The following is a 25,690-nucleotide window of genomic DNA, read 5'->3' as shown; positions in this document are numbered from 1 at the left end:
TGTGTCTGTAAAGTGCGCGTTCTCTGGTCGATTTGCCTGCTTTGCTGGACGAAAACCCACAGTTTATCCGGGGAAAACCTTACTATCTGCGCTTGAGACCGACTAACGCAGCCAAGGAGCGAAAAAAAGCCTATAAAAATTATTTGCATCATCAACGGAATTCGCACCCGGGCCTTTTCCATCCGCTGTTGGGAGGACGGTGACAATACCACTGTGCCCCGCGCTCAGACAAACTGCTTCCATAGTACCAAACGAAACTGCGTGATGCATTAAGCCAGTGATTTTCAACCGGGGTGCCATGGCACCTTAGAGAATAAAATTATTATATAATGTATATATATATAATTTGTATTATGAAATGTAATTTTTATAATTATATTGATGTAATAAATATCATATAACATATATATTTTTTAATATCATATATAGAGGGTGTCTCAAAAATTTTGAGATACAAACGTTTAGGGGAGGTAGGTAACATCTAAAGGAATGTGAATCGCATAGGAACCCATAACCGGAAACGTCACGGGAAAGTAGTAGCAAACGCACAAGAAGCAGAAATGACACAAGACAGTAATTAGTGGAAAACATTTATTTGACATAATATTAACAATGGAGTACGAGATGGATGCATTTCATGATGTTACAACAGATGCTCGAAGGTTCCACCATGAGACGCGATGCATGCGTGATGCCGACGCAGCATGGATTGGCGGACACGGTCGAACACACCTGGAGTTTCTTTGACAGTAGCAGCAGCGCAGACGAGTCTTGCCCCGAGATCCATTTCCGTCTCCACAGGCGATTCATACACGATAGATTTCAGGGCTCCCCACAGAAAGAAATCAAGACTCGATAAATCAGGTGAGCGTGGGGGCCAGGCAACGGGTCCACCACGGATAATCCATTAAGGCCCAAAACGCCTGCTCAAATGGTCACGAACACACCTTCCATAATGGGCAGGTGCCCCGTAATGTTGAAACCAAATGTTGCATCTCACATTTGCTGGAACATCGTCAAGTAACCCTGGTAGAACTTGTTCAAGAAAGATCCGATATTTAGCGGAGTTCATGCGGGATGGTAACAGGTATAGGCCGACTAAGCAGTCACCGACCATACCTGCCCACACATTTATTATTATTATTATTATTATTATTATTATTATTATTATCTGTTTATTTCCATAAGGAAACCACCCCGGGACGGCAAAGTGCCAGGAGGGTGCTAAGTACATATCAGGGTACGAGATACTACGTGCAGTGGGTTACATATACTGAACACGTAGTCTCGTCCCGAAATATTATATACACATTTTATGTTTAATATATACGGTATTTACACATTAATGATTCTGTACATACATTATACAACTCATATTTACAATTCACTAATAATTCCATCTATAACTTACATATTAACATAACTGTTACAGAAGGTATATTTTTACAGTCAACAGATTATTATTGTTCTTAAAGCAGAAAGCTTCACTTTTATTCACAATTCTTTAGTACTTTGCAGCCGATTCATATTTCAGTAAGTCTGTACGAATCCTGGAATATCTCTTTCCGGTATGTTGCATCCTCACACAGTTTTTCGGCATCTATGTGCAGTGAGTTAAATATTCTCGCTGCATTTGATGGGAAGAATCTTTGCAGGCTACTAAGATTGTTCAGGACTGAACGCAGTGGATTATTTAGTTCTCCGCAACGTCTAGCAGTGGCACGCGGTTTAACTAGAATATTATCCAGGACTGGAGCATCCACTCTGCCTGTGAGCATTTGTGCGAGAGTGTGTATATTCTTGTTAATTGTCCGCTGCATCCAGGGTGTGATGTTAAGGTTTGAGTAGAGAATGGCCCTTGAGATAGTAAAAGGGTGGCCAGCAACTCTGTTAAGCCATCGCAAGAACCAGTACTCGATCCCAAGGACGGACTTATAATGTGAATCTGGAGCTGATGACCAGATTTGCGAGGCGTACATTGCAATTGGCAGGACACACATTAAAATGTATTTGGTCGCTAGCTGAGGATCCCTAATTCCTACCAGTTCCTGTCTAGTAGCCCATAAAGCGGCGAATATTTTTGTCTTCATATGGGCGAAGTGTTGAGCAAAGGTGAGTCTGTCATCCCATTTAAGACCCAGGTCCAGGTGAGAATGCACTTTTTCCACACTAGCCCCGTTCACAGAGATCGAGATGTCATTTTTATTCTGCTTGTAAGTTATGGTCATTTGGGCAGACTTCTGTGCATTAATACGGAGCCCGATGCAATCCAGGTAGCTCTCAAATTCTCGGATTGTGCTATTTGCCATCTGACAAATACCTTCTGCTGATTCATGGTCTTTGGAAGTGATGAAGAATTTTACATCGTCAGCATATGTTATAAAATTGTAGTACCGTGCAAGAAACGGCTCCAGGGCGGCCGCGAAGAGAGTAGTCGAAAGAACTCCCCCTTGATTGCGAAGCGATGTTGTGCCGCATGGGGCGCACACCATGTGGGCCCTCTACTAATCCATACACTAGGTGCAAGCCGCCCGAGCTAGCCGGGTGGGTATAGTGCCTGCCTGCCTGGTAGGCGCCTCCATAGCCAGGTGGGAAGGAGCAGCAGTGTGTAGCACACGCTTCTTGATTAGACCGGGGTTCGAGCCCGTCACCACCAAATACGGAGGATGTGGAAAGGTCAGGGAATGACTACCGCATATCCCGGAGCAATATGGCCTTAGTTGCTAATGCTCCTAAAAACCAAATAACAAACTAACAGCCTGCCTGGCAACCCAAAGGTCGCGGGTTCGATTCCCGCCTCGGATCAAAGTACTACAAAACCTTAGGAGGTTCATTATGGCCACAGAAGCCTATGCGCCAACAACTACCAAAAAAAAAAAAAAAACACTAGGTGCATGTCTGCCAGCTCACAGTTCGTATATCGATGCATGCTCTTCGTGCGGCGACTACTGCTTGAATGAGTAAACCAGAAATTTTCCCTCTCGCGAACTCATGAACAGCGTCGTGTACCTACTTACGGTGATGTTTCCGGTTATGGGTTCCTATGCGATTCTTTTTTTTTCTTTTTTTTTAGTGCATCAGCTTCTGTGGCCATAATGCACCTCCCAAAGTTTTTGCATTTTACTCTGATCCAAGCCCGAGGCGGGATTCGATCCCGCGACCTTTGGGTTGCCAGGCAGGCGCTTTACCCACCTGGCTAGCCCGTTCGGCTATGCGATTCACATTCCTTTAGATACCTACCTCCCCTAAACGTTTGTACCAATATTTTTGAGACACCCTGTATGTATATATATATATATATATATATATATATATAATTATGAATAAAAAATTAAAATTAAGTAAAGAAAGAAAATGGATTTGAATTTGAATAGAGATAAAATGAAATATCTCTATTCAAATTCAATTCTGAATTTGAATAGAGCAATGTGGCTGCTGTGTCAGAATTTGAACAATTCTGACACAGCAGCCCAATTTTTGGATCTAGACATCAATATAAAAAACGGTATAGCCTCCATCAATTTGTACAACAAACGTGAAGCTTTCAACTTTAGCATAGTAAACTATACACAATGGAATTCCAATATTTCCAAACAGGTACATGCTAATGTTATCTTAGCACAATGCATCAGAATAGCAACGATATGCAACGACAAAACAACAGTTATTGATAACATCACAATATTGTACAGTAAACTGACCAGAAATCTTTTTCCTATTAAATACCTGCGTCATCATATCAATAAAGCCCTTAACATATTAAGGCACAAAAACTTAATAGATATCAATATAAACAGCATTATTAGTTTATAACTAATAATTACTCCCATACGCATCAAGTTTGTAAATAGTGTAAAAACAATACACTAGGCCTCTTTGGTGTCTTACGGTCTGGAAAACTTGTACCCACCGATTGGTCTAACATAGTGTATTACCTTGTAATTACCTTGTAATTAATTTTAATTTTAATTATATCTTAATTAATTTTAATTATATCTTGATTTATTTATCTATTTAATTGTTAATTGTAACTTATATATATCTTACACTTTAACACAACTGACTTAAGTACATGATGCACCTACTCTCGGACATTCGTTCAGGGTCCTAACTATAGGAACGGGTTTGCAACCCCGAACTACCCTAGCCCAACTTCATATCATCTTTTTGCTTTACTAAATTCTACATTTTATGCTCTGTGAGCGATTAGTGTAACGAAAGCAATATCAGAGTACTATTTTTCTTACTATACCCAATCATAATTTTTCGCCTTAACAAAGTTTAGCTACTCTACTGCTACTTTGTAAGCTATTATATTTCTTTGCTATCCCGGGTGTTTGAGTATCATGTACTTAACTTTAACCTAGCGTAGCTCCACCGCTTACGTAAATTACAAAATATACATACACCAAAATTCGTCTAACGCTAGGTGCCGCTAGCGTTTCTTCGCATATACACACGGGTTAGCCTCCGGCTCTTTCTTTTTTGTCGACCGGTCAAGTAGCGGTAAGTTATTGTCATTCGGACACTCGCTTCCTTTGTCTTCTCTTTTTGGCGGGCTACTTACTTCTGTAAGGTCATCCATGTTCTGTATGTTATACTTTGGCATAATATTTTTGCTTAACTTGTATTTTATTTATTCAAAATTTATATTCTAAATTATTTTTTACCACGTGTCCGCGTACACGTGTTTTTTTGACATACAAGAACATGTCAGAAACAGAAGTAAGAGTATTGCTGTTCTTTTTCATAATTTAGGTGGATGACCTCTGAAGAAGACACAGAAATTATGAAAGATACTGCAATGCTATTTCTACTTTGGTCGTTCTTTTCAAAAATCTGCTATTTCTACCTTGGTCGTTCTTTTCAAATTTTGCATTTTTCAAAATTCGCACTTTGTTTATAACGTTACACTTTTCTTTTCCGTTCTTCCCCCTTTATTCAACATACATCGCTCCCAGGGTACACGGTATTTTCATTATTAGCATAAGTTAAATTAAAGATTTACACATAACATTAAAAATAATTTTCTATATATATATATATATATATATAAAGCTGCCGGCTGCCGGCGTCAAGTCGTCCAATTGCCCGCCATCTCAAAGAATCAACCAAATGACGATGACTTGCCATCCCGAGTACTGAATAATAGATATGGATAAGAGTATACAGAACATCTGGCGAAATACAGGCCATTCAGCTGTTTCCCAAAGATGTACAAGGTCCTGACCAGCTGCATAACTAAGAAGATATCAGACCACTTAGAACGGCAGAAAATAATGGCCAAGCAGCAGAAAGGATGCAAGCGGATGAGCAAAGGATGCAAGGAACAATTAGCCATAGATCCCACAGTTATAGAACGAGCCTACAAGGAGCACCGCAACTTGTACTTTGCCTACATCCATTACCGCAACGCCTTCGACTCCATGCCTCATAGCTGGCTAATAGAGACACTGAATATTTACAAAGTTAATCTGACAGTAAGAAACTTCCTAGAAGGAACGATGGCAAAATGGAGTACCACCATTAAGATCGAGAACAATACAAACAAACCGATCCCTATCAGAAGATGAATCTTTCATCAATCAATCAATCTGCCTTGAGCCCAGTACGGTTTTGTCTAGCACTCAACCCGTTGCCCACCATGCTAAAGACGAGAATGGATATAACCTCAAAGAAAGAAGGGAAAACCAAACTATTATATTTAGGCCACCAGAATAATTAAATTCATCTGTCGTGCTGTATGTCTTATGTCTGTTAATTGAATGTGTTCTAGGGTCGATTTGTCTGCTTTGCTGGACGAAAAACCCGTTTCTGGGAGAAAGAAAGTTACTATCCACGACTGAGACCGATTAACTCAGCTACGGAGTGAAAAAAGCCCATTAAAATTCCTCGCATCATCGACGGGATTCGAACCCGAGCCTTTTCCACACGGTGTGGGGAGGACTGGGACGATACCACTGTACTACACGCGCAGACACAAGGGAAAACCAGTACAACCTCACCAATCTGATGTACATGGATGATATCAAGCTCTACACAGCATCCGAGAAGCAACTACTCCTGATCGCCGAAGAATTCAGCAATGATATCAGGATGGAATTTGGTCTAGACAAATGTAAGACTTACGGATTGGAATAGGGGAAATTAGTCGGCTAAAACTACCAGCTGCAGATCTAAAAAGACATCGAAGCCATGACAGAGGGAGAGACCTACAAATACCTGGAGTGGAGGCAGGCTCAGAACTTACAGCACAAGGAAATCAAGGCCTGTCTGACTGAAAATGCCACCAGCGACTCAGAAACCTGCTGAAAGCAAAGCTGAACGGAGGGAACACAGTTAAAGTCATAAAAACCTATGCGGTCCCAGTGCTAGCATACTCCTTCGGGATCGTAGATTGGAGTAATACCAAGAAGGAAGATATAATGAGAAAGACAAGGACAATGATGCCCAAGAGCCGCCAACACCAGCCGAAATCAGCCGTGGAGAGACTGACAATAGGTCGGAAAGAGGGAGGAAAAGGCCTGATAGACATCATCGAGCAACAGAAAACAGCGATAGCTAACCTGGAGGATTATTTGCAGAAAAACACAGCAGCAAACCACGAGGCCATAAGGAGTATAGACAAGCGGCATACCGCACTCAACCAAGCGAGGAATCCCCTCCCGCCCAGAGGGCTCAAACGAAATTAGAAAGATGTGCAAAGAAGCCACTCCAGGGCAGACACTACAATGACCTCCAGTTAGTTAGTTAGTTATTTTGGTTTTTAGGAGCATTAGCAACTAAGGCCATATTGCTCCCGGAATATGCGGTGGTCATTCCCTGACCTTTCCGCATCCTCCGTATTTGGTGGTGACGGGCTCGAACCCCGGTCTAATCAAGAAGCGTGTGCTACGCACTACTGCTCCTTCCCACGTGGCTACGGAGGAATGACCTCCATCAAGATCACATAGATAAAACGGCTTTCAATACATGGCTGACGAGCGGGATGCTCTTCCCCAAGACTGAAAGATTCATGCTCGCCATCCAAAACCAGGTAATCAACATCAGAAACTATAGAAAATACATCGCCAAGAAGCCGGTGTGTCAGATGACACATGTCGACCACGCCACCTGGCCTTAGAAACGATCCAACACATCACTACGGGATGCAAGGTGATCACCCAGACTGAGTATTCTCTTAGACATGACCAATTAGCCAGGATAATACATCAGAAGCTAGCGAGGAAATACCAGTTGATCAGAGAAAATATACCGTACAATAAGTACGAACCCCAGGCAGTACATTTGTATTAGAGACCCCAACCCACAAGCTGTACTGGGATCGCGCCATAATAATGGACAAGACAATCCCACACAACAGACTGGACACCCCTTGTCGACAAAAAAAAGAAAAGGATACCTATCTGATTGACACAGCGATGCCCAACACTAGCAACTTCCAGAAAACCCCTGAGGAGAAAATCGGGAAGTACGTGAACTGGAGATCAAAGAGATGTGGCATATGCAACAAATAACGACCATCGTGATCATCCTGTCAACTATCGGTATGGTGCCAAAGACCCTCCATAACAGTCTAGCAGCATTAGGTCTCCTAGAGAACACCTACAAGAAACTCCGGAAATTCGCGATCCTGAACACCTGTAGGATAGTCAAAGAGTTCCTTGACCAACAGCAACACTACCCGTTTTACTTGATAGCAATACCCGTCACGGGATGTTTTTAACATCCCGTGACGGGTGTTGCTATGAGTTTTTGAACTGGATTCAAAAACTTTATTGAACTTCACTTTTTGAACTGGATAAAGGATTTTGTATTTTAACAAAATTTGCCTTCTCTTATTCACGTCATTCCAAGTTCTTTTTCCCATTATAAGACTCACAATCCTGTTAATTAAGACATTTATTGCCCTTACTTCTGATATATTTTCTCGGGCCATGCGTTAACTACATAATTAAGTTCAGAATTCACTAATGCATAATACAAGGTAATTTTTGTTCTAAGTTTTAACTTATTCTTAATGTAATAAAAAATTACAGATAAAATCATATTTTTTATACAAATTTGTTACATGAATTGCCCAACTAAGACTAATCAATCCATAAACCAAGGTACCAATGATACGAAACTTCTTCCAAAGTTTGACATTTGCAATTCTGGAAATTCTGATCATGAAGGTACTCGTGAAGGAATTGATGAAGAATGGATATCAAATTGTCATTTTCTACTTCAACTGTTATTTTTCTTTTGGTTAAATAGCATGCTAAAGTTTATTCTTCCCCTTATCTTATACCATTTTTTGTTGCAATGTAGAATTATCTATTAAGTCATAAGCTTTAATTAAATCTATAAATAAAATCATGATGAATTTATTATTATTTAAATATAACTTAAAAGAATCCATTAAATTCTCTAATAATGTCTGTATACTCTTACCCCGCAATAAGAAAAAGTGCTCGTCTTGGAGACGAGCACTGTTATTTGGTTGCTATCAGTTGTAATTGGTGATATGGAATCTAATACTGTAAGTATTATTCATAATATTTGAATTTTTAACTTTAGTTTACTTGTTTAATAAAAATTGATTTTTCAGAACATTCGTTTGTTTGTTTTTTTTCGATTAATGATAGTTAAGAATAGAAATAAGGTGGAATGTTTTCTACTGCTATTTTTCATGGTAACAATGCGGTTTTGAAAACACAACCATGTTATTGTTTATTGATAAGTTTTTATGCCAAATTCCTCATTCTTTAACGGTCAAATCGTTAATGTATAGGATATTGTGTATAATGTCCACCAAATTCTTACGGAAAATGGGATGTCTAATGGTGTGATTAGGGCATTTTTGATACTTTCGAGAACCTTCTAATAAGAAATTAAAAATTTGTTGGTTTTGAAATTTTGTTGAAATTTTGAAATTTTTGCTGATATTTTTATAAATACAAGATCTTTATGATTCATCGTTTTAGGTTGGATTTTAGATTTCTCGTAATTGAATCGCATGCATTTTTTTTCCAGCATTCACAATTTTTTTTTCAACTAATAATAGAATAGAAATAAGTTGGGATGCTTTTTTTTTCATAGTAACGATACGGTTTTGAAAGCACAACGATGTTATTGTTTATCGATAAGTTTTAGCTGTCGAATCGTTAATATAACATTTTACAGAATATTGTGTACAATGGACACCAAATTCGTAAAAATTGGGATGTGTAAAGGTTTGACAGGGACAATGAACATTCGTGATATATATTTTTCTTTCCAAAATGAAGCAGTCTCTTAATATGGTAATCTTATTCTTTCCACAGTGTTTTTTCATATTCTTAATGGTACATGTGAAATTTAACAATTCGGTGTCGTTGTATTTTAACTTATATTTGTAATAAATTACTGAAAAAATCTACAATTGTTTTTAATAACCACTCTCTTTCTTTTAAGGTAATTGAACGTGTTGTCGGTGATGTTTCAAAAATCTGTATGATTATCGACATGGACGGTTTTATGTTGAAATGTGGGACGACCTCAACGTCAGCGTCACAGACAGTTCCAGAAAATAGGTCAAAAATCAGCAGTGATCGATTTCCAAATGTTTCAAAATTCTCGTGGAAATTATTTTATAAAGGAAGCTGCATTTTTTGACGGTGAAAATTTATTTAGCAATGTAATGTACCCACCATGTGGGTGGAATAAATTACCAAACGCAATTAAGAGACAAAATATTTGGATTTTAACAACTGTCACCAATTACCATGGAATTTGGGTTTCATTCAACATAAAGATTTAAGGATGTGGTTGGATATGATCACTACAAAGTGTTGTATAATTTATGTGAAAGGAGAAGAAAAGAAACACATTTTGTCAAAATATACAAATGCATCTGTAATTAATTTAGAAAAAATTGGCTGTCCGCAAAGAAAGTAAATTCAGCTTGAAACGGCCCCTTGTTTATATGATCATAATAGTTATTATTGCGCTCATATAAATGTGCAATTATTTTTTTATTGGCTACAAAGACTAATTAAAATAATGTAAAAAATAAACTATTTAATTAGGAATTGTGTTCCAAGAATTACACCAAAGGACTAAGACATCATAAGTGTTGTTATACCCTGCATGGGGGAACAAAACCCTCTCTTTGAATTCCAAGAATTACCAAAAAGGATTATGACGTCATAAAACGTGTACCCGACCGGACTAGCCGGGTGGGCAAAGTGCCTACCTAGCAAACCAAAGGTCTGAGGTTAGAATTACGCCTCGGGCTTGGATCAAAGTACAGCAAAAACCTTGGGAGGTGCATTATGGCCACAGAAGCTGATGCGCCAATAACTACCAAAAAAAAAAAAATAAATAAATAAGGCTTGTTTAAACATGCCTGGGGGAACAAAACCTCTTTGAATTCCAAGAATTTTGTTTTCAGGAGGAAGCGGCTATCTTCAAACATATATAATTCATATATCGATATATATGAATTATATTTAAAGACTGTATATCCTTATGATATTGTTTATCAAATATTCAATGCTGTAAATTCATTGTTACCTGAACTGAGATCCATGTTGTTAGATCAAGCACGTGCTCATTTTTATTTTTAGTTTCCAATGTTCAAATAATACCATTGATTTGTTCATGAATACTTTTAAGTAAAAACAATTAAACTAATTAATTTATTGCCTAAAAATAACATTAACATGTTGTTTAAAATAGCCTTCTCATTTAAAATATACATGTGTTGCCATCCAGCAGCAAAATTAAAAAAAAAAAAAAAAACACGTCATCACCTTCAAATGAATGGGGGAACAAAATCCTCTCTTTGAATTCTAAGAATTACCACAAAGGATTATGACGCCTTAAGACATGTTACACCATGCATGTTTTAACAGTGTGCGACGGTGCCACCGCCTAGCGGCAGGGGTGAGAAGAGGAAGGGTGGAATACAACCCCCGGTCAGTTTTGTTCAAAGTGTTTTGATTGCAGCGCCACCTAGGGGGGGGAGAGGAGACGGTTGACCACCCACTGACAAAATCGGCTCAAAATGTTTCTATGTCAATGCCTCCAAGCCGCGGGGAGGGGGAGGGTCGACAGACCACCCGCTGACAAATTCTGTTCAAAGTGTTTCAGGGGTGGGGAGAGGGGAGGGTCGACAGACCAGCCACTGTGAAATTCTGTTCAAAGTGTTTCCACTGCAGCGCCAACTTACGGCCGGCGCCGCAACTAAATTCTGTTCAAAGTCCCTGCACTCCTACTGGAGTCCACTTAGGCATAATATAATGTAACTTTTGTTCTAAGATTTAACTTATTCTTAATGTAGTAAAATAAAGTACACATAAAATCTCATTCTTTTGTACAAATTTGTTATATGCATTGCCCAACTTAGACTGTACTCAATCCGTAATCCATGGTAACAATGATTTGAAACTTCTTCCACAGTTAGACATTTGTAATTCTGGAAATTCTGATCACGTAGGCATTCATATTTATGTAATTTCATAGAGGGATGAATGTCCAAGGTGTGATGAGGAGGTCTAATTAGCAAAAATTTTGTTTTTTCAAAGCTGAGTGCTAATTTATTATCATGCAACCAAGTTTGTAAATGTATTACATCCTGCTGTAAAGCTTTAGCCATTTTTGTCAGGTTATTTCCAATTGTATATAAGATTATATCATCTACATAATTTTTTTAAAGGAGTCCTTTATTACTTCGAATATGTCATTTATATAGATGTTGAACATGATTGGCCCTGAGGTACTCCTCTCTTTACATTATGTGATTTTTCCTTTGTATGTTCAACTGAGTTCAACTGTTATTTTTCTTTTGGTTAATTAACGTGCTAAGAGTTGATTGATTGTTCCCCTTATACCATATTTCAGTAATTTTTGTTGCAATATTGGGATATCAATTAAGTCATATGCTTTGGTCAAATCTATAAATAAAATCATTATGAAGTTATTGTTGTTTAAATGTAAGTTACAAGAGTCTACTAAATCCTATAATAATGTCTGTGTGCTCTTGCCTTTCGGATATGTGAATAGAGAGTTGTTTAACAGTCCATATTGATGTAAATATTTGCTTATATGGGGAAAAATACAATTTTCTATTAATTTATTTATAACTGACTGTATTGTTATTGGTCTATAATTGCAAAAGTCATCTGGTGATCCCTTCTTATATATAGGAATTACCTTAAACGAAAGTAAATTTGTAGCATAGCTTCCCGACTCTAACATCCGTCCTATGAGCTCCACCAAGAGAACAGAGAACTGTTCTTTATTTCTCTTTACTTCGCTTACTGTAATACAGTCCAGTCCGTAAGATTTCTTGTTCTTTAACTGTAGTATAATCTTAAGAATCTCAGTATTTTGTGGAGTTAAGACTACACAAGAGTTCACTATCTGAGGAGGACTATTTTTTTGATTAAAGGAATTTTGGCAATAATGAATATAATATATTTTGAGATCTAATACAGCTTTTGCAAACCTATTTGCAGCCTCATATTGTTTGTTTGTACCAAAAATCTGTTCTAATAGTGTTTTAATAATAATATAATAATAATAAAGGAACCAGAGGAGGAACAGCATACCATGGAACCGGAGGAGGAACAGCAAGAAGAAATACAACCCAGAGTAGCTGAAATGGAAAGAGACGAAGTCATGCTATCCAGAATAGAAGACGAGAGGAAGAATGCCCTAACAGAATTCGAAGGAAAGATCCCCAAAGAACCCACCAAGCAGAGGCCAAATATAATCCTATGGAGAGTAACAGACCGCCTCAATCGGCAAATAATGCCACATTACCTTGACACCAATGGTGCAACGCTGGAGGCTATCCACACAGCCTTATACTGTGCTGCCATAGCAGTCACTAGGATTAATGGGGAAAAAACGAGAGACCAGCAGCAGAAGAACAGAAAACAGAAGGAACCGCCAGCTTGGAAAAGAAGACTTCAGCAGAAGATAGAAGAATTAAGAGTCGGATAGGTCAGTTGACCCAGTACCAACCGGGTAATCGAAGTAAGAAATTGATTGGAAAAGTTAAGAGCATCCTCACGAGAGACAGCGCCCACAGCAAACATGAGACCAGAAATCAGAGAATAGAAAAATAATTAGACACACTGAAGCAGAACCTCCTCGCCCTCAGCAAGAGACTACACCGATACAAAGAGAGTTTCAGGAGGAAAATAAACAACCGAATCTTCGATGAGAAGCGAAGAGCCTTCTACAGGAAACTGGGTGGAGATGAGAAAGCAGGAAAGGGAGCACCCGAGGAGAAGATGATCGAGGAGTTCTGGGGAAATATCTGGAGAAGTGAAGTAAGACATAACAGCAAAGCACCTTGGATAACAGGAGAACGGAAGAAAACGAAGGATATACAAGAGATGAGAGAGTCGGAGATTCGAGAAGAAGAAGTAAAACAGTCGATCAGGAACACCCACAATTGGCGAACCCCGGGAATTGATAACATCGACAACTACTGGTACAAGAAGCTCACCTGCACACGCGAGCACCCAGCAGAGCACTTCACTCGAACGATAAGCAACCCGGAGACAATCCCGAAGTTTCTCACTGAAGGAGTCACATATCTGAACCCTAAATATGAAAATACAAGAAACCCGGCGAAATACAGGCCAATCACATGCATCCCAACGATGTACAAGATCCTGACTATCTGCATAACTAAGAAGATATCGGAACACTTAGAGAGTCAGAACATAATGGCCGAAGAGCAGAAAGGATGCATGCGGAGGAGAAAAGGATGCAAGTAGCAATTAACTATAGATGCCGCAGTTATGGAGCAAGCCTTCAAGAAGCACCGCAACCTATACACGGCCTATATCGATTACTCCAAAGGCCTTCGACTCCGAACCTCATAGCTGGCTAATAGAGACCCTGAAGATCTACAAGGTCAATCTGATAGTGACAAACTTCCTAGGAACAACAATTGCGAAATGGAGTACCACCATTAATGTAGAGAACGTCACAACCAGGTCAATCTCCATTAGAAGAGGAATCTTTCAGGGAGATGCTCTGAGCCCACTATGGTTCTGTCTAGCACTCAACCCGAAATCCACCATGCTCAACGGCAGCAAGTATGGATATAACCTTAAAGAAGGAAGAAAGAACCTGTACACCCTCACCCAACTCATGTACATGAATAACATCAAGCTCTACGCGGCAACCGAGAAGCAACTACTCTGGATCACCGAAGAATTCAGCAAGGACATCAGGATGGAATTTGGTCTAGGAAAATGCAAGACCCACACACTGCACCAAGGAAAATTAAGTGGCGAAAACTACTAACTGCAGACTGGTAATGAGATCGAAACTATGGCAGAACGAGAGATCTACAAATACCTAGGGATGATGCAGGCTGAGCAGTTGGAACACAAGGAAATCAAGAAGTGCCTCGCCGAAAAATATCATCAGAGAAACAGAAGACTGCTGAAAGCAAAATTGAACGGAGGGAACACAGTTAAATCCATAAACACCTAAGCAGCTCCAGTAATAACATACAATGATGACAAAGAGTTGCCAACACCACCCGAAGTCAGCAGTGGAGTGAATAACAATACCTCGGAAAGAGGGAGGAAGGGGCCTGATAGACCTGATAGAATAACAGAAAAACAGGGATAGTGAACCTGAAGGATTACTTCGTGAACAACACAGCACCACTCCACCAGGCCATAAGGAAGATAGATAAGTGATATACCCCACTCAACTTATGAGAGTGGAACCCCCACCCACACAGACGGCACAAGAAACGAAGTTAGAAAGATGGGCAAAGAAGAGAGTCGATGGTAGACACTACAATGATGCTTGCAATGCATGGCTCATAAATGGGACGCTCTTCCCCGAGACTGACGGATTCATGCTGGCCATCCAAGACCAGGTAATCAACACCAGAAACTATAGAAAATACATCGCAAAGGAGCCGGGAATGACAGATGACACATGTCGACGATGCCACCCGACTTCAGAAATGATCCAACACATCACCGCGGGGTGCAAGGTGATCACCCAGACTGAGTACACTCATAGACACGACCAGGTAGCCAGGATAATACATCAGAAGCTTGCGAGGAAATACCAATTGACCAAAGAAAGGGTACCATACTACAAGTACGAACCCCACGCAGTACTAGAGACCCGAATGCACAAGCCGTACTGGGACCGCGCCATAATAACGGACAAGACCATTCCGCACAACATACTGGACATAACCCTTTTGGACACGATGGAAAAGGCTACATACCTGATTGACATAGCGGTGCCCAACACTAGCAATGTCCAGAAAACCCATGAGGAAAAAATTAGGAAATACACGAACCTGAGACATGAGATCAAGGAGATGTGGCATATGCAAGAAATATCAACCATCCCAATCATCGTGTCAACAACCGGTATGGTACCAATGACTCTACATAGCAGCCTAGCAGCAATAGGTCTCCCAGAGAACACCTACAAGGAACTCCAGAAAGTCGCAATCCTGAATACCTGTAGGACAGTCAGAGATTTCCTCGACCAACAGTAACACCAGACATTACAGCCATCCTGTGTACTTGGTTGACCCATCACGGAATGGAATCCTCCAATCAGGGAGAAATAATATAAGAGCAACAACAATAATAATAATAATAATACAATACAATACAATACAATTTAATTTTATCAAGATAATTTGTTTACAATAAATTAACTTGTTAAGAAAAGTAAATTTCTTGACAACAAATTGTAATTCTTCATATTAATCTTGTCGAACTTCATTGGCAATTAAATTGTAATTTTAACTATACATATACATATAACCACTTAGGTTACGGAACATAAATAATTAGTAAAAATAAATAATTAATACATAACTTGATACAGAAGTTATATAAAGGGATTTCGTAGATAACACTCGTTACTGAAGCGCGATACAGCATATCCGGAATTCGATAGCATTAGCTTTGTATAGTATAGTGCATAATATAATATTGTCAATTAATCAGTACATCTATTAATCTTGTTAAACTTCATTGTCAATTAAATTGTACTTTTAACTATATATAAATAACGACTTAGAGTACAAACGTAGCAAATAATTAATACACACTTGATACGGAAGTTATATAAAGGGAACTCGTAGATAACACTCGATACCGAAAAATAAATATAGCGTTATAACTGTGTTAAGATACAAGTTTAAGGTTTTAATTTTGTTCTGAAATTGTAATTTTATTGACATTTAAATCGAAATCATGACTCTGACCAGAGCAGCAAAGCAAAAGGCTCAAGCTAATGGGAGTGCTGTGACTCAGGGGAGAACTGAGGGGGGCGGTTGCCCCTTGACTCACGGCCTTTTAAGATGCACTGTTTGCTTGATGTTTGCGGAGCAATCGGGTACGGGACATGATACTGCCATGGGGGATGTCTTTGTGTGTGCACGATGCAAGGAGTGCAAGGAAATTAGGCGACAACTCGGCGTTGTTATGGGCCTATATGAGACCTTGAAGGACAGGGTGGATGCCCTCGAAGGAAATAAATTGAGGGGCCCATCAAGCTCTCAGCTGCCCACATCAACACCAGAGCTTGGACTTGGTCATCTTGCAACACAGAGGCAGCCCCCAAGGCAGAATGCGCTGGTCCAACAGGAACTAGTAGTTGTTGGTGACTCAATTGTCAGGGAAACGGGGAACATGCTTTGTAAAAAGGATAGGTGGAACAGGACCAGGGTATGTCTGCCAGGGGCAAAGGTTGATGACGTTGCAGAGCAGATATCATCTTTTAAGGGCACAAAAGGTGATATAGTTGTACACGTTGGCACTAATGATATTAAGAGTAGGAGACCAGCGGAATTACTTAACAAGTACAGGTCACTGTTGAAAAAAAGCCGTGAAGTAGGGTTGAATTTGAAAGTGTCTGCAATTCTGCCCAGACACGATAAGAGGGAGTATATGATGAGAGCCTTGTCGATCAATTCGGCCCTGGAAAGATTGTGCTAGGCTGAAGGGGTAGAATTTTTTTCAGCCTGGACTGTACTTGTTAACAGGAGAGATTGCTTCTACAGGGATGGGATACACTTAAATAGAAAGGGTGCAAGAATATTTGCTGATGCTATCGAGGCAGTGTTAGGTGGGTCGGAAAACTGCTAGCTTGGGGGGAGACAAAGACTAATGGATTAACAGTAGCCACGGGCAGAGGTGAAAGAGATTCTTGCACTGCTTCTATTGGAATGAGCAGAAGCCTGAAAAACAAGATGCAGGATATTTCAGAGACTGCTGGAAGTCATTGCGGTACAAGTAAACACATGGGTTGTGTTAGGGTAGCTAAGAATAGAAACAGGTGCATGTATACTTGCGTGTACACTAATGCTAGGAGTTTAGTAAATAAATTTGATGAATTTGAGGTATTATTCAAAACATCAAAGGCAGATATTGTTGGGATATCAGAGACGTGGTGTCACACAGATATAAGGAATGCAGAACTGGAATTTGGGGAGTACAACGTCTACAGAAAGGATAGACAGGATAGGAAGGGAGGAGGGGTTATGCTATTAGTTAAAAAACACATAAAATCCAAGGAAGTGAAGCCAGTTGACATTGCTGGACAGTGCAGTGTTGAGTCAGTTTGGTGTGACATAAGCATAGGTAAATCAAAATTGAGAGTAGGAGTGTGCTATAGGCCTAATGACTCTGATGAGTATAATAAGATACTGTACAGGGAAATAGAGTGGGCCAGTAAATCAGAGAGTCTTATAATGGGGGATTTTAATTTCCCAGATATTGACTGGAATTTGTGGGTTGGTCACTCACACACTAGCAAGGCTTTTGTGGATTTATTGGATGATTGTTTTCTACACCAGCATGTTCGGGAGGCAACTAGAGGGAGTAATACTCTTGATCTGATTATCAGTAGTGATTCTTCATGCATTAGGAATCTGCAGATAAATGAACCACTGGGTGGCAGTGATCACAGTGTGCTGAAGTGGGATTTACTCAAGGAGGTAACTACCATCAGAGGTAAAGGGAAGGGTTTTTGCTTTCGTAAAGGAGACTATGCTGGTCTGAGACAGTATTTAGATTCTATACAGTGGGACCAACTGATGATGTTACCAACAGCAAATTCAAAATGGGAAGCATTCAAGGAACTAATCTTGGAAGCTACCAGGCTTTACATACCAACCAAGAAATATTGTTCAAGGTTCAGGCCTAAATGGTTGTGAGATGAACTAATGAGACATATGGCAGAGAAGAAAAATGCATGGGATACATACAAATTAATGGGTGACGTGGAAGCCTATGATAGATATAAGTTGGTCTGTAACCAAGTCACAAAGGAGATTAGGCAGGCAAAGGCAGGCAAAAGCCGAGCATTAGGGTTGAATTTGAAATTGTCTGCAATTCTGCCCAGACACTATAGGAGGGAGTATATGATGAGAGCCTTGTCGATCAATTCGGCCCTGGAAAGATTGTGCAAGGCTCAAGGGGTAGAATTTTTTTCAGCCTGGACTGTACTTGTTAACAGGAGAGATTGCTTCTTAAATAGAAAGGGTGCAAGGGTACACTTAAATAGAAAGGGTGCAAGAATATTTGCTGATGCTATCGAGGCAGTGTTAGGTGGGTCGGAAAACTGCTAGCTTGGGGGGAGACAAAGACCAATAGATTGACAGTAGCCACTGGCAGAGGTGAAAGAGATTCTTGCACTGCTTCTATTAGAATGAACAGAAGCCTGAAAAACAAGATGCATGGTATTTCAGAGACTGCTGGGAGCCATTGTGGTACAAGTAAACACATGGGTTGTGTTAGGGTAGCTAAGAATAGAAACAGGTGCAGGTATACTTGCGTGTACACCAATGCTAGGAGTTTAGTAAATAAATTTGATGAATTTGAGGTATTGCTCAAAACATCGAAGGCAGATATTGTTGGGATATCAGAGACGTGGTGTCACACAGATATAAGGGATGCAGAACTGCAATTTGGGGAGTACAACGTCTACAGAAAGGATAGACAGGATAGGAAGGGGGGAGGTGTTATGCTATTAGTTAAGAAACACATAAAAACCAAGGAAGTGAAGCCAGTCGACATCGCTGGACAGTGCAGTGTGGAGTCAGTTTGGTGTGACATAAACATTGGGAGATCAAAATTGAGAGTAGGAGTGTGCTATAGGCCTAATGACTCTGATGAGTATAATAAGGAACTGTACAGGGAAATAGAGTGGGCCAGTAAATCAGAGTGTCTTATAATGGGAGATTTTAATTTCCCAGATATTGACTGGAATTTGGGGGCTGGATACTCACACACTAGCAGGGCTTTTGTGGATTTATTGGATGATTGTTTTCTACATCAGCATGTTCGGGAGGCAACTAGAGGGAGTAATACTCTTGATTTGATTATCAGCAGTGATTCTTCATGCATTAAGAATCTGCAGATAAATGAACCACTAGGTGGCAGTGATCACAGTGTGCTGAAGTGGGATTTACTCAAAGAGGTAACTACCATTAGGGGTAAAGGGAAGGGTTATTGCTTCCGTAAAGGCGACTACGATGGACTGAGACAGTATTTAAATTCTATACAGTGGGACCAACTGATGATGTTACCAACAGCAAATTCAAAATGGGAAGCATTCAAAGAACTTATCTTGGAAGCTACTAGGCTTTACATACCAACTAAGAAATATTGTTCAAGGTTTAGGCCAAAATGGATGTCAGATGAACTAATGAGGCATATGGCAGAGAAGAAAAATGCATGGGATACTTACAAATTAACACATGACACAGAAGCCTATGATAGATACAAGTTGATATGCAACCAAGTTACAAAGGAGGTTAGGCAGGCGAAGGCAGATTACGAGAAATCCTTGGCAAGGGATGCAAAGAAAAACAGCAAAGAGTTCTTTACTTATGTAAACTCTAGAAGGAAAGGGATGAATCAGATTGGTCCACTTGATATTGATGGGTCAAGTGTTGATGATCCTGCTCAGGTGGCTAACAAACTAAATGAATATTTTGCATCGACATTCACACATGAGGAGTTATTCAGCGAGGGGAATGCCAGAGGTGTATTCAACTCTAGCAGTAAGTTACAGAATCTTGAAATAACTGGGAGTAAAGTGGAGGAGAAACTGTTGAAGATAAACACAAGAAAGGCACCCGGGGTGGATGGGATCTATCCAGTTATATTAAAGGAGGCAGCAAAGGAAGTAAGCAAACCCTTAGCCATAATTATGAGAGCTTCCTTGGACTCAGGGAAGGTACCCATAGACTGGAAATGTGCAAATGTGACCCCAATTCACAAAGGAGGATCAAAGGCTGACACAAGTAATTATAGACCTGTGAGCTTGACTTCTGTTCCAGGAAAATTAATGGAGGCACTGGTTAAAGACGCACTGCAGGATCATTTAGACAAGACTTCAGTTATAGCTCAGCCACAGCATGGTTTTGTTAAGGGGAAGTCTTGCCTGACCAACTTGATTGGATACTATGATGCAGTCACAAAAGAACTGGATGCAGGGAATAACTTTGATATTATATACTTGGATCTTAGAAAGGCTTTTGATACTGTTGCACATGCAAGACTGCTACACAAATTGGAGCAGTGTGACATTGGAGGCAAATTGCTGGTATGGATAAAGGGGTGGTTGAGGGGGAGAAGACAGAGAGTGGTAATCAATGGACACTGCTCATCGTGGACTGATGTTATTAGTTGGAGTCCCTCAGGGCTCAGTGTTGGGTCCATTATTGTTTTCTATATTTATAAATGATATTGATGATGTATATCTTGCTTGATGGTATATCTTGCTTAATGTCCAAGTTTGCAGACGATACAAAGGTTGGCAGGGTTGTCAAGGACACTACTGACACTGTGCTTCTGCAACAGGATCTGGAAAGGTTGAGCAGATGGGCTGAGAGGTGGCGAATGAAATTTAACATTGACAAATGTAAAGTACTACACATGGGAAACAGCAACCCCAGAGCAACGTATCAACTCTATGGTACAACACTGACAGTGGTAGAGAATGAAAGGGACTTGGGGGTGGTTGTGCAGGCAGATATGAAGTTCTCTGAGCAGTGCAGACGGGCTGCAAGAGTAGCTCATGGAGTATTGTCAATGACATACAGGAATTTTTCCAGCAGGGATAAGGAGGTGATTATTCCATTGTATAAGGCGATGGTCAGGCCACACCTAGAGTACTGTATACAGGTCTGGAGGCCTCATTTCAAGAAGGATGTAGAGCTGCTGGAACGACTACAGAGAAGGGCAACAAGATTAGTGAATGGAACAAAGGGGTGCTCTTACGAAGAAAGGCTTAAGTTTTGCAAATTACAGTGTCTGGAGACTAGGCACCAGCGAGGTGATCTGATAGAAGTGTATAAAGCCTTGAATGGTTTAAGCATGCTCAATGCTGATGGGATTCTTCCTCTAGCTCAGAATAATCACCTGAGAGGGCATAAATTCAAATTGAGGAAAGACAGAGGTAGGATAGACGTGCGGAAATTTGCCTTTAGCCAGCGGGTGGTTGGTTGGTGGAACAGACTTCCATCCCTTGTGGTGGAGGTTGATAGCCTAAATAAGTTTAAGGCTCAGCTGGACAGGTATTTTGAACGAACAGAGGGGTGAAGTGGAAGTGGTTTTTTTTTTTTTTTTTTTTTTGGCTGATGCTGCATAAGCTTGCTTTCTTGCATCAAATGCTTCTACTAATGCTAATGCTAATGCTAATTATGAGAAATCCTTGGCAAAGGATGCAAAGAAAAACAGAAAAGAGTTCTTTACCTATTTAAACTCAAGAAGGAAAGGGATGAATCAGATTGGTCCACTGGATGTTGATGGTTCAACAGTTGAGGATCCAGCTCAGGTGGCTAACAATCTAAACGAGTATTTTGCATCTACACATGAGGAGTTATTCAGGAAGGGGAATGTCGTAGGTGAAGTAAACATTGGCAGTGAGCTAGATGATTTTCTAATAACTGAGAGGAAAGTGGAGGAGAAATTGTTGAGGATAAACATAAAAAAGGCACCCGGGGTGGATGGGATCTATCCAGTTATATTAAAGGAGGCAGCAAAGGAAGTAAGCAAACCCCTAGCCATAATTATGAGAGCTTCTTTGGACTCAGGGGAGGTACCCATGGACTGGAGATGTGCAAATGTAACCCCAATTCACAAAAAAGGATCAAAGGCTGACACAAGTAATTATAGTCCTGTTAGTTTAACTTCGGTTCCAGGAAAATTAATGGAGGCACTGGTTAAAGAAGCACTGCAGGATCATCTGGACAAGAATTCATTTATAGCTCAGACACAGCATGGGTTTGTTAAGGGCAGGTCTTGTCTGACCAATTTGATTGGATACTATGATGTAGTCACAAAAGAACTGGATGCAGGGAATAACTGTGATATTATATATTTGGATCTTAGAAAGGCTTTTGATACTGTTGCGCATGGAAGACTGCTGCACAAATTGGAGAAGTGTGGCATTCGAGGCAAATTGCTGCTATGGATAAAGGGATGGTTGAGTGGCAGAAGACAGAGAGTGGTAATCAATGGATACTGCTCAACGTGGACTAATGTTATTAGTGGAGTTCCTCAGGGTTCAGTGTTGGGTCCATTGTTGTTTTCTGTATTTATAAATGATATTGATGATGGTGTATCAGGCTTAATGTACAAGTTTGCAGACGATACAAAGGTTGGCAGGGTTGTTAAGGACACTACTGATACTATGCTGCTGCAACAGGATCTGGAAAGGTTGAGCAGATGGGCTGAGAGGTGGCAAATGAAGTTTAACATTGACAAATGTAAAGTACTACATATGGGAAACAGTAACCCCAGATCAACGTATCAACTCTGTGGTACTACGCTGACAGTGGTAGAGAATGAAAAGGACCTGGGGGTAATTGTGCAGGCAGATATGAAGTTCTCTGAGCAGTGCAGACGAGCTGCAAGAGTAGCTCATGGTGTCTTGTCAATGATATACAGGAATTTTTCTAGCAGGGACAGGGATGTGATTATTCCCTTGTATAAGGCATTGGTCAGGCCACACCTTGAGTACTGTATACAGGTCTGGAGGCCTCATTTCAAGAAGGATGTAGAGCTGCTGGAACGAGTACAGAGAAGGGCAACAAGATTAGTGAATGGAACAAAGGGTTGCTCTTACGAAGAAAGGCTTAAGTTTTGCAAATTACAGAGCCTGGAGACTAGGCATCGCCGAGGTGATCTGATAGAGGTGTACAAGGCTTTGAATGGCTTGAGCATGCTCAATGCCGATGGAATTCTTCCTCTTGCTCAGAATAATCACCTGAGAGGGCATAAATTCAAATTGAGGAAGGACGGATGTCGGATAGATGTGCGGAAATTTGCCTTTAGCCAGCGGGCAGTTGGTTTGTGGAATAGACTTCCATCGCTTGTTGTTGAAGTTGATAGCCTAAACAAATTTAAGGCTCAGCTGGACAGGTATTTCGAACGAATTGAGGGGTGAAATGGGAGTAGTGGTTGTTTTTTTTTTTTTTTTTTTTTCTTTTTTTTTGGCTGATGCTGAATAAGCTTGCTTTCTTGCATCATATGCCTCTACTAATGCTAATGCTAATGCTAATATATAACAGATTTTGTATACAAATTTGGTATCTAACAGAAAATATAATGAAATCACAACACATAGTACATTCCACACTGCAAACAGAGAAAGCAATTTATCTGCATAGCAATTCTAACCTACTGTATCATTGAGTATCAAAAATTTTCTTATTAAGAATTTTAATTTGAAGCGCGAGTAACTTCGCCTGAGCCTGAAATCTATATTAGCCAACAAGTTGTTTATTATATATATATTCATTGCATGCAATCTCCAAATCTATTTAGCACCCTAGGTTGAGGCAAAACTTTTGGATTCCTTAAATTATGTCAGACATTCATTTGCAGATTCGACTCTTCAAAAATAGTGTTAAGATTTATCAAGATTAAATTTAACTTCAGTTTTTGAACTGGATAAAGTATTTTATATTTCAACAAAAATTGCCTTCTCCTACTCAGGTCATTCCAAAAGTTTTTCCCCATTAAAAGTCTCAAAATCCTGTTAATTAAGTTGTTTATTACCATTATTTCAGTTATATTTGCTCATGCCTATACATTTACTAAATAATTGAGTTGGGAGTCCACTAATGCATAATACAAGGTAAATTTCGTTCTAAGATTTAATTTATTCTTAATGTAGTAAAAAAAAAGTACACATAAAATTTCATTATTTTGTACAAATTTGTTATATGCATTGCCCAACTTAGACTGTACTCAATCCGTAACCCATGGTAACAATGATTTGAAACTTCTTCCACAGTTAGACATGCAATTCTTGAAATTCTGATCATGTAGGCATTCATGTTTATGTAATTTCATAGAAGGATGAATGTCCAAGGTTTGATGAGGAGGTCTAATTAGCAAAAATTTTGTTTTTTCAAAGCCGAGGGCTAATTTATTATCATGCAACCAAATTTGTAAATGTATTACATCCTGCTGTAAATCTTTAGCCATTTTTGCCAGGTTCTCTCCAATTGTATATAAGTTATATCATCTGCATAAATTTTTATAAAGTTCTTTATTACTTCGAATATGTCATTTATATTGATGTTGAACATGATTGGCCCTGCATGAGTGCCCTGAGGTACTCCTCTCTTTATATTATGTAATTTTCCCTTTGTATGTTCAACTGTTATTTTTCTTTTGGTTAAATAACATGCTAAGAGTTGATTGATTCTTCCCCTTATACCATATTTCAGTAATTTTTGTTGCAATATTGGGATATTAATTAAGTCATATGCTTTGGTCAAATCTATAAATAAAATCATTATGAAGTTATTGTTGTTTAAATGTAAGTTACAAGAGTCTACTAAATCCTCTAGTAATGTCTGTGTGCTCTTGCCCTTCTGATATGAGAATAGAGAGTTGTTTAACAGTCCATATTGTAAATGTTTTCTTATATGGGAAAAAATACAATTTTCTATTAATTTATTTATAACTGACTGTATTGTTATTGGTCTATAATTGCAAAAGTCATCTGGTGGTCCCTTTTTATATATAGGAATTACCTTAAATGGAAGTAAATTTGTAGGATAACATCCGTGCTGTAAGTTCCACCAAGAGAACAGAGAACTGTTCTTTATTTCTCTTTACTTCGCTTACTGTAATACAGTCCCAGTCCAGTCCATAAGATTTCTTGTTCTTTAACTGTTCTGTAGTCTTAAGAAACTCAGTATATTGGGGAGTTCAGACTACACAAGAGTTCACTATCTGAGGAAGACTATCTTGTTGATTAAAGCAATTTTAGCAATAATAAATATAATATCTGTTGAGATCTAATACAGCTTTAGCAAACCTATTTGCACCCACATATTGTTTGTTTGTACCAGAAATCTGTTATAATACTGTTTTAATTTGATTTCCCCTTGTTAATTTCTTCCTTGTGCTTAACAGGTTATGTATAATGTTCCATTTATCCTTTTGAGTTATCTGCTTATCCATAAAAAGTTGATTGTAATAAGTGTTTTTTTTTGTTTTCTAATCATATCTATCAATTTATTTCTGAGTGTTTTATAATTGTGATAAGGTTCTATCTTTGATGGACAATTTCTATACTGCCTGAAGTATTTATCCCTTTGTTCCATTAATTCTTCTATTTCGTTAGTCATCCAAGGTTTCTTAAGCTTAATCCTGCTACTCCTAGAATTTATGTTACA

The sequence above is a fragment of the Mastigoproctus giganteus genome, chromosome 7 (assembly GCF_048544385.1).
Source record: "Mastigoproctus giganteus isolate SK-2022 chromosome 7, ASM4854438v1, whole genome shotgun sequence".
Taxonomy (NCBI): domain Eukaryota; kingdom Metazoa; phylum Arthropoda; class Arachnida; order Uropygi; family Thelyphonidae; genus Mastigoproctus; species Mastigoproctus giganteus.
This window is presented reverse-complemented; position numbering follows the sequence as displayed.